Source organism: Otolemur garnettii, unplaced genomic scaffold, assembly GCF_000181295.1.
Source record: "Otolemur garnettii isolate 467f Iridium unplaced genomic scaffold, OtoGar3 scaffold00090, whole genome shotgun sequence".
Taxonomy (NCBI): domain Eukaryota; kingdom Metazoa; phylum Chordata; class Mammalia; order Primates; family Galagidae; genus Otolemur; species Otolemur garnettii.
Window position 1 is genome coordinate 5371999 of NW_003852485.1, and position 11055 is coordinate 5383053.

General features: G+C 39.7%; 1 pseudogene; it reads right to left on the reverse strand.

Annotated features, from left to right (window-relative positions):
* Window positions 1-935: 935 nt before the first annotated feature.
* On the reverse strand, window positions 936-3223 carry LOC111727008 (annotated as a pseudogene).
* Window positions 3224-11055: the final 7832 nt, after the last annotated feature.

Below are 11055 nucleotides of genomic sequence, written 5' to 3' on the forward strand. Positions count from 1 at the left end.
CACTGGAGTTTTTCCCTAATATATGGTGTCACTTGGGTCAAGAACTTATCTTTTAATATATTTGTCCCTCACAGGAGTTAAGATCAAGAATGGTATGTTTCTTTATTGTCCCCCAGAGCTGATCCAGGAGAGCTCTGCGGGTTTTTTTAGACTCCAGTATTATGGTGGAGATCTTGGAATAATTGTCCTTGAGGCCAGCTTGGACACATCTGGAAAGTGTTCTCTCTACCTCTTCTCTTCTGAGGAATTATCATCCCACCCTGGGTTAGTCAAAGGCACTTCTATCCCACCCACTGGATATTAAGGATTTGAAAGGTATAATCTGGTGGTAAGTTTTGTGCCTCCTTTAAAATCATTTAAAATCTGGTTTAGAATAACATGCACATCTTTTCAAGTCAAGTCTTGGGCTAGACACAAATAATGGAACGTCTCTGTATACTTCTCAGAGTAAGCACCATAGATCCTGATCCTCTTTTGTTTTTAACTCTACTAAAGTAAAGGACTTATGGGCCAGGGTTGGTCCAGACTCCCCCACTTACTCTACACAGGGTAGAATCTGAGCTGCCACCTTCCCGTCTGGTGGAGGTAGAGAAAGTACCACTTTCCCCTTTGTAGGGCTTCCTTCAGGCCTCTCTGGGTATGGGGCAGCTTGGAAGGGATTCATCCCAAATTCTTTATCACACATGGGTTTAACTGAGAACTCAACTGTGCAGTCTGAGAAATGGAGAGGATGGAAAAGTTAAAGCAAACACCTGTGCCCCCTGTAGCGCTGGGTGAGGTGGGAAGATGCAAACCGAGAGCATGTTCACGGGCAAAGGCCACCTGGCTTACCCAGGCAGAGTGGCACAAGATGTCAGGTTGGCAGTAAGTTCTCTGTCCTTGCTGTGCTCTTGGCCAAAGAATGACCAGACAACCACGAATTTGGGTCCTAAGCATTATTCCTTGCTTGGCAACATGCAACAATAATGCCTGTTTCTCTTGCTACAGCTCTTGGCTTCAGTGTCTGGCTTTGCTGCACTGGGTGAGCAGACCCTAGAATTTTTCTCTTCTTCCGTGTCTTTGAGGGTAGATTTCAATATATTGACCTCCTGCTGCATCACTAACGTTGCCCACACCAGATTTTTTGACACCACCCCAGGGCAGCCTTTGGATCTGAAATAGTTCTCAGTGTTGAAATGGGCCTCTGCGGAGCTGCGCTGTACAAGCTGAGAAGTTTCTTCCATTTATTCAGAGCTGGAACAGCAAGGAGGGAGCCACTGCAGTTTCTTGACCTTGTCTGGCAGCCACAGGGCCATAGTTGTTTCCATCACAGTTTACATCAAAGCACATCTTCGTCTTGAATTACTGGATGGATTCAAAGTTGTCCTGAAACTTTTTTACTAATTTGTTCACTATTTTGTCAACGGACATTCCCTTAAAAACTTCTTGTAGTATTTTGAAGCTATGAATGTATTCCTGATCTACCTTAGCTTGTAATCGCATTTTCTACAAGGCAATTGAGTCAGGAAGTACCAGGCTCTGACTGACAATAAACAGCTCCTGAGCACAAATGCATGCTCTTTCTCAGACTCAGCTGTGGAGACTCCTTGATCCAGGTCAGCATGTCATGTAGACTTCAAGTATTCATTCATGACCATCTTCGACTCTCTATAGAATTACATCCATTGCTCACAACCCGCTCTGGTTCCATCTTCATCTCATTTAAAGGTTAACAATTTTGTTTTTCAGTATCACATTGTATATAATTTTCATATTACATAGTGACAAGTGTATGTCTCTTGTCATACACTTGTCACTACACTTGTCACATTAAGGATTCATATTCATAGCCGCACAAAGAGAAGAGAACAAACATTCAGTGTATCCCAGGATCAAGTGTATCACAGATGGTAACAAACAGAGGAAGCTGTGGTTCATTGGCTAAGCCCCCTGAAGGAACAATCACAACAGCGGATTCATTCCTTTACTGAGAGAGTATGGGCTGCTGCTGGTTCATATCTGTGACCCTATCTAGAAATTGTCCTTGATAGGAGGAGCAGCTTCACTGAAGGGGGTGACCCCTCCCCAGAGGCAGCCCACATCCAATAACTTGTTAGTGTAAGATATTAAAGTTGTGTTCCTTTATATGGATACAGGTTAGAACTTCCCACAGTTCACTGAGGAGATCTTTACAACTGCATTGCAGTTCACATTCTGCCAAACCTTTCTTCCTTTTAGCTGTTTCTGGAGAATACTCCCCAGTGAACTTTCATATGAATCTTTTTCTCAGACTCCTTTCTATTAGAAGCAAATTTGTATTGCATAGTAATGTTGAAGAAAGTGGAGTGAATTGCTGTACGCAATATCATTGTAGAAAAAAACATACTTTATTTTATTGTTTCAGGTTCACTGAGGGTACAAAGAATTGGGTTACACTGTTTGCATTTGTTAGGTGAAGTCCCTCTTATAATTGTATCCAGCCCCCAAGATGTGTGCCATACACTGTAAGCCCACCTCCCACTCCCCCCTCCAATCCCTGCCCCACCTTTATATTAGATCATCTACTGCAGTGGTTCTCAACCTTTCTAATGCCATGACCTTTTAATACACTTCCTGTGGGTTGCAACCCATACGTTGAGAACCACTGATCTACTGGCTTCATATTAGAATTGAGTACATTGGATTCCTGCTTCTCCATTCTTGTGATACTTTGCTAAGAAGTATGTGTTTCAGTTCCCTCCAGGTTAATACAAAAGATGTAAAGTCTCTATCTTTTTAAATGGCTGAATAGTATTCCATGGTATACATAGGCCACAGCTTATTATTCCCCAGCCTCTAGCATCTGGCATTATTTCCGACTTTTGGATGAAAGGACAAGAACGAAAGTGTTAGAGGCTTAGGAATGAATTGGCTCATTACTAAAGTTGTTAGGAACAGTGGGAAGAAGATTGGAAAGCTCCCTAAGCCAAGTGAAAGGCTGTTTATAATGAACCTGTGGACTGGAGGTTATTTAGTCTCCATCATAGAGAAGTCAGAAGTTGAGAACTGGTAAAAACTCCTCCTTGACTGGTACCAATCATTCACTAGCATTACAAACCTCTTGTCTGGAGATCCTATTACTCTTTATATTTGCTTTTTACCATAAGCTTTGTATCCCAACTTAAAGCACAAAATACCTGGACTTAGTATGCAGTGATAGCTTGTGTTCCTTGATCTTGTTGGAGAAACTATCATCAAATGCCATGCTTCAATAACAATGTTGAAGGAAAGGGGGCATTATTGGAAGGTTCAGCCATCCATATGGTCCTCTAACTTATAGATACCTTTAAGTACACATATCTGAGCCAGACCTTCAGAGACATGCCACGTAAGACCCACTTGACACAACTATTTGTCCTTACCTCTTAGGTCCTTGACACATTAAGGGATATCTTCATAAGCATTAGCCTTATGGGGACTAGAAAAGGAAGAGGATGGGGACCGAAAGACAGCCACCGGCTCATTGTAGCCTTTAATGATCTATTCCACAAGTTTTTCGAAGTCTTCCATAGTATACAAATTTGGAAAATGATCTATATCATTAAAGTTGGGTTGGGAAGGGCATTGCAGTTCTCAGGAATGAAAAACATAGCAATGCTCTTTTTACTAATTTATTTAACATTCTTTCCATAACACCTTTTCTAGTGATCTCCCTTTGAAATACGACTAGCAAAAAGGTGCAAAACGATGGAATATTATTTTGTTTATTCCCTACATTTACATTCAAAATTTGTAAATTTAAACAAATCTAGACAAATATGGTTAGGGTAAGTATTAAAGACCACACTTCCATTTTTTAAAAGAAGAAGTAAGAAACGACTTTATGAACAAATGGAGCATACTTACAGTGTTTCAAAGCCTAGGCTTCGGAGGTAGGTGAAGCATGTTGATTGTATTATCATGATTGTTATAACACATCCTGGGCCCTAGTTCTCTAATCATATAAAGAAGAACATTTGCCTCATTAGGCCATATCTATTATATATAAAGACCTTAACACTGAGCTTGGCACATAAAACACATAAGGCTCAATGTTGAATACATAAATAATAGAGACATGGCTAACTTTTTTGAGTGTTCATGTCCTTAATTATTGCAATCCAGGATTGCAATATTTTAACTAAATAGGAGATTTATTTATTTATTATAAGATTGCGTATCTTAAATAAATAACTTTGTACAGAGGTAATAAGTGGTGAAGTTGGAATTTTAAAGTAGTGTATGTCTCCAGAGTCTATGTGCTTAACATAATACTATACCCCCTTTCTGAATGGGACCAAAAATCAACAATCAAAGGGGGAGGGAGGGAGGGAGAAAAAAAGGGAAGAAATGGGCAGAAAAACCAGAATCAGCTTTCTTTAGGTTGTTTAAACATGAAATATTCTTTTTTATTTTGAAGGACTTAATCCATGCAGATTTTCTCTGAAGGGAAGGCTGCCCCCATTCTTTGTCTAGCTAACCCTTTTCATCACTTTTTTCTGTTTGAAGCCAACTCTCTTAAGACTAGGTCAAGCTCTTTCTGTGTTAGGCTGTCATAGCACTTTGAATTTCCCTTTCATCACATTTGACAAAATTGTAGTTAATTGCATAATTATTTTTTAGTCTAATCTGCTAAAACAAAGCTCTGTGAAAAATAGGGAACTATCTGCTTAGTTCATTAATATAGTCTAGTGGTAAATGATGCTTGGTGAAGAGAAGAAGCTCATTTGTTAATGACTGGAATATTAAATAATAACAACTAGACCAGTTACTGTGGAGCTTATGGTGGCAAAATATTCTAGCAAATAACACGAGAAAATGAGGTGAAGGTTATGTTAACCAGTTTGATGAAAATATTTCAAATGGTATATAAAAACAGCACATTGTACCCCATGATTGCATTCTGTACATAGCTATGATTTAGTAATAAAAAAAAGGGGTCAGGTGCTAACACAGGTGTACACAGAGGTCATAGGGGATTATGCATTATATATTAAGATTATGCATACACACACACACACACACACACACACACACATATATATATAATCTTGACCTGGTATGTATACCAATGGAATAGAATATAATTAAGAAGAAAAACTGCATGACTGTATGATTTATTGATTTTCCACAAATGTGCCAGAGCACTATAATGGAGAAAGAAAAAACCTAGATGGCAAGTTACTTTACTCAATACTCTAGGTAATTATAAGACAATGTTATTAACCTTTTGCCAGAGACATAACCTGCAAATAGCTTCTCCCATTCTGAGGGCTGCCTGCTTGCTTTATTTACTGTGTTCTTGGCTGTGCAGAAGCTTTTTAGTTTGATCAGATCCCAGTAATGTATTTTATGGTATTGCTTCAATTGCCCAGGGTGGGGGGGGGTCTTCCTCAAAAAATATTCCAGGCCAATTACTTCAAGTGTTTTCCCTGCACTTTCTTCTAGTATTTTTATAATTATTTCATTTCTTAAGATTAAATCTTTAATACAGTGAGAGTTTACCTTAGTTAATGGTGAAAAGTGTGGGTTCAGTTTCAGTCTTCTACAGCTCGCCAGCCAGTTCAGCCAGCACCATTTATTAAATAGGGAATCTTTTCCTCACTGAATGTTTTTAATTGGCTTTTATCTAAGACCAAAGAATGGTAAGTAGCTGGGTTCATCTCTTGGTTTCTGTTCCTTACATCTACCTCCCTGTTTTTGTGCCAATACCATGCAGTTTTGATCGCTATTCATTTATAGTATAATCTGAGGTCATGGTAGCATGATTCCTCCTGTTCTGTTTTTATTTCTGAGTAATGTCTTGGCTATATGAGGTTTTTTTCTGATTCCATATAAAACAAAGTATTATTTTTTCAAGATCATTAAAGTATGACAGTGGAGCTTTAATAGGGATTGCATTAAAATTGTATATTGTGTTATATATTGAAATATTAAACTTTCCAATATATGAACAATGTATTTATTTGCATTTGTTTAGGTTTTCTTTAACTCTTTTCAAAAATATTTTATACATATATGAGGCCAGACATGAAGTTTGCCAATACATCCTAGAGAAAATACTATATACTTCATTACTGAATACCACTGAGGTCAGCTTGGGGGTGCTCCCCTTGGGACATTATGCACTGATGCCAGCATCTGGTCCACCATTCAAAGAGCTTTTGGAAACTTTTTATGTAATACCATCAGAGCTATTGTGGTCTGGAAATGAAATTCGTGAACTCATCTTAGAAAAAGTGCTACATATCTCATTGTTGAATATCAATACAGTCACTGGATGGCCAGACAGAGCCCTTTAAAAGTGACCAGAGTGATGTTCAGCAGTAAGATACGTAGTACTGTTTGTAAGATGTGTTTATGAACTTGATTATCTGACCTTGTAGTTAGCATCTATAAAGATTTCATATTCTTAATGTTCTTGTACATGGTATTATTTTCTAAATTAATTTTCAATAATTAACTCATTAAAGGGAAAAACTTTAATTTTCTTTACTAATCTTGTCCCTTACTAAAGTCTGTTATGTGTAATAGGTTTTTTCCCCCTAAAACATACAGCGGATTTTATGTTGACAATGTTTCTGACTGCAATTAAAGACATGTTCACTTCATCTTCCCTTCTGATTTATTCTTTGATCCATTGGGTGTTTAGATGTGGCTTCAGCTTTTTAAAAAAGAAATAGAGGTAGATGTCAGAGGGAATGTATCCCTGGATCAACTCCCCTCGCGGTTTCAGGTGAGAGTAGGGGTGTTGGATCCTTCCCTGTGTGGACTGTTGGCACAGACAGGCAATGTAGGCTGTGCAGCAAAAAGGTGGATTGCTGGACTGGAATTGTGACCCAAAACCACAGTATCTACCAGAAAAAACTCTGTGCTGCAGCTGAAGCAGCGCCAGCTGCCTTGGCTGGTAGCCAGAGGCCTGCGGCCTGAGACAGTAGCAACCAACTCCTCCCCCACAGAGGACTGCTGTTCCCAATCAGTGGGGAGTTTGGGTGTTTTGCAGAGAGTGTGGTGAGGCATGGACTCCTATGCAGAATTCGGTGACCAGAAAGGGGAGTCGTTTCGACCCGTTTGGAGAGTCAGAGGCCTAGGCAGCTGGACAGAAAAGTGAGGGGAAAGGACCCCACTTAGGAAACAGAAAAACTTTGTAATTTTAGAAAAGTCTTTGTGGTGCCATGCTGAAGGGGCGAGTGACAGCGGCAACCAAACCCTCCTTTATGGAGATGGAAAAGTCTTTTCTACTGTGCACCACTTAGACCATGGGCATTGGGGGTAGCTGGCCCCTCCCTTGCAGAGGCTGAGGGCTCTTTTGTGCTTTGCACGGAGTCCACAGGCATCGGTAGCAGCCTGTTCCTCCCCTGTAGAGGCTGAAGACTCTTTTGTGCTCTGGGCTGAATTCGTGGGCATCAGTGGCAACCAGTACCTTCCCCACAGAGGATTACAATTTCCCAGTTCTAGGGGAAACTAGGAGTTGAGTGGATAATCTGGTGAAGTGCGGACTCCTGTGTGGAATTAGGAGGGCAGATAGGGGTGTCATCTGGAAAAGGACAGCAGAGCCTGGGCGGCCAGTCAGGAAGCAGACATAGTGTGAAACTCCAAAAATGGTGTCTCCATAGCACCACTTCCTACGGACCAGTTGCTGAGAGTACATACAGCAGTCTAATAGTTTCTTTTTTACTTTTCCTCTTTTCTTGTTCTCTTCTCTTTTTTTTCTCTTTTTATCATTTTATGATTACCATTTTTTTTTTAATTTTTTGTTTGTTTCTTTTTTGTCTGGTTACTTGTTTCTGATTGTCTGTGCATCTGTGTACTTTTGTGTCTGGTGATATTTTTGTCTGTTTATTTGTTCATTTGGTGTCAATGTGTTTGTACTTTGCTAAATCTTTGGGTTGGCTATTTTCCCTAACTCCAATTTTTCACATTCAACAAAAATATGGGGGACAGGGGATGAGGGCAGACTGGAGCTAGTTTTCAATAAAAACTCCAGTCCAGGGGGAGATATAATGGCCAGAAAGAACCCAATGAAGCTGAAGGAGGAGAGCTGACCTGAGAGAAGAGATAGATAAATCCACGTCTTCCCTGTGCCCCACACTCCCCCATGGCAGACAGCTTCCCCACTGCCCCCACCACCCTCGCTGGGCACTGGGTGGCCAGAGACTTGCTGCTTGCTTGAGCCTCCCATTCCCCTGCTGACAGGCAGATTCCCTGCTGTTCCCTCCACCCTCGCAGGGCCCAGGCTACCCAAAAACTGCAAGAAGACGGTCAGTTGAGAGGGATCCATAGTAGAGCAGTGGTACCCCAAGGTGAAGAGCAGCAGCCACAGCAGGGGGAACAATAAGACTCACACCCTTGAGGCTTTTCTGGAGAGACACTCCCTATCTCTCTGGACAGCCAGAGGAAGCTGGCATTTTCTCCAATGGCAGCCACTGGAGGAATGGTTCTGGGACAGACTCCAAACAGTGTAAATTCAGCATGGGGCAGAATCAGTGGAAAAACTCAGGCAACATGAATAGCCAGAGTAGATCAACTCCCCCAAGGAAAAATGGGACAGATGCAATTGAAGACCCCATCCATAAACAGATGGCTGAGATGTCAGAAATCCAGTTCAGAATTTGGATAGCAAATAAGATTAACAAAATGGAAGAAAGGAGGCAATTAGAATTTTAAGAAATTATTCAAAAGATGTCTCAAGAATTCAATAATTTCAAAGATAAAATGACCAAAGATTTTGAAACACTGAGGCAAGAGGTTGAAGCCCTCAAAGATCTGAAAAATATGGTAGAATCCCTCAGTAACAGAATGGAGCAGGCAGAAGAAATGATGTCTGACATTGAACACAAAGCTTCTGAAACATGCCCGAGCATGCAAGGATGAAGAAAAATGGAGAGCAAAGTCAGATCACTCTCTCAGAGAGCTCTGGGATAATTCAAAGAAATCTAATATTCATCTTATAGGAATCCCTGAAGGTGACGAAGTGGCTTCACAAAGCACAGAGGCTCTACTTCATGAAATTATGAAGACATGCCAAGAGATTCTGAAATTCAGATAGCAGACAGTTTCAGAACCCCAGCATGACCCAACCCAAACATCATAATTAACTTGACTAAAGTTAATATGAAAGAGAAAATTCTGAAAGCAGGTAGACGTAAGAAAACCATAGCCTACAAGGGGAAGAATATTACAATGACTTCAGATCTCTCTGCTGAAATCTTTCAGGCTAGAAGATGGTGGTCATTGACTTTTAACCTCCTAAAACAAAATAGCTTTCAACCCAGGATCCTGTATCCAGCTAAACTGAGTTTCATTTATGATGGAGAAATTAAATACTTTAATGACATTCACATGTTGAAGAAATTTGCTATAACTAAACCAGCACTCCAGGATATTCTCAGACCTATCCTCCATAATGACCAGTGCAATCCTCCACCACATAAGTAAACTCACACAGACAATTTTGATCAAATTCCAACTTCCACAGTGGCGAAAGGATTAAAGATGTCCACTGGACTTTTGAAAAACTTGATACCCCAAATTGTACCAGGTTTATCAATATTCTCAATCAATGTGAATGGCCTAAATTGCCCTCTAAAAAGGCACAGGCTGGATGACTGGATACAAATACTCAGGCCAGATATCCACTGCATTCAAGAATCCCATCTTACCCTAAAAGACAAATATAGACTCAGGGTGAAGGGATGGTCATCTATATTCCAGGAAAATGGAAAGCAGAAAAAAGCAGGTGTTGCAATTTTATTCACAGATACAGTAGGCTTTAAACCAACAAAAGTAAGTAAGGATAAAGATGGACACTTTATATTTGTTAAGGGTAATACTCAATAGGATGAGATTTCAATCATCAATATTTATGCACCCAACCAGAATGCACCTCAATTTATAAGAGATACTCTAATAGACATGAGCAACTTGCCTCCTCCTAGCTCCATCACAGTCAGAGATTTTAATACTCCTTTGGCAATGTTGGATAGATTGTCAAACAAGGAGCTTAGTAAAGAAATTTTAGATTTAAACTTAACCATTCAGCATTTGAATTTAACGAACATCTACAGAACATTTCATCCTAATAAAACTGAATACACATTTTTCTCATTGGCCTACAGAACATACTCCAAAATGGACCACATTTTAGGTCACAGGTCTAACATCAGCAAATTTAAAAGACTAGAAATTATTCCTTGCATCTTCTCAGACCATCATGGAATAAAGGTTGCACTCAGTAACAACAAGAATCTGCAGACTCATACAAAAACATGGAAACTAAACAACCTTATGTGAATGATAGGTGGGTCAGAGACGAGATCAAGAAGGAAATTACCAAATTTTTGGAACAAAATGATAATGATGATATGAGTTACCAGAACCTCTGGGATACTGTAAAGGCAGTCCTAAGAGAGAAATTTGTAGCACTGCAAGCCTTCCTCAAGAAAACAGAAAGAGAGGAAGTTAACAATTTAATGGAACATCTCAAGCAAGTGGAAAAGGAAGAAAAGAAATAACCAAAATTAGAACAGAATTAAATGAAATTGAAAACAAAAGGATTATACAACAGATCAATAAATCAAGAAGTTGTTTTTTTGAAAAGGTCATAAGATAGATAAACCTTTGGCCAACCTAACCAAGAAAAGAGTAAAATCACTAATTTCATCAATCAGAAATGGTAAAGATGAAATAACAACAGACCCCTCAGAAATTCAAACAATCCCTAGTGAATAATACAAGAAACTTTATTCTCAGAAATATGAAAATCTGAAGGAAATCAACCAATACTTGAAAGCATGCCACCTTCCAAGACTGAAGGAAGTGGAAATGTTGAACAGGCCTATATCAAGTTCTGAAATAGGGGTGGTGCCTGTGGCTTAAAAAGGTAGGGTGCTGGCTCCATATGCTGGAGGTGGTGGGTTCAAACCCAGCCCTGGCCAAAAACTGCTAAATAAATAGATATTTTAAAAAAAAGTTCTGAAATAGCATCAACTATACAAAATCTCCCTAAAAAAAAAAGCCCAGGACCAGATGGCTTCATGTCAGAATTCTACCAAACCT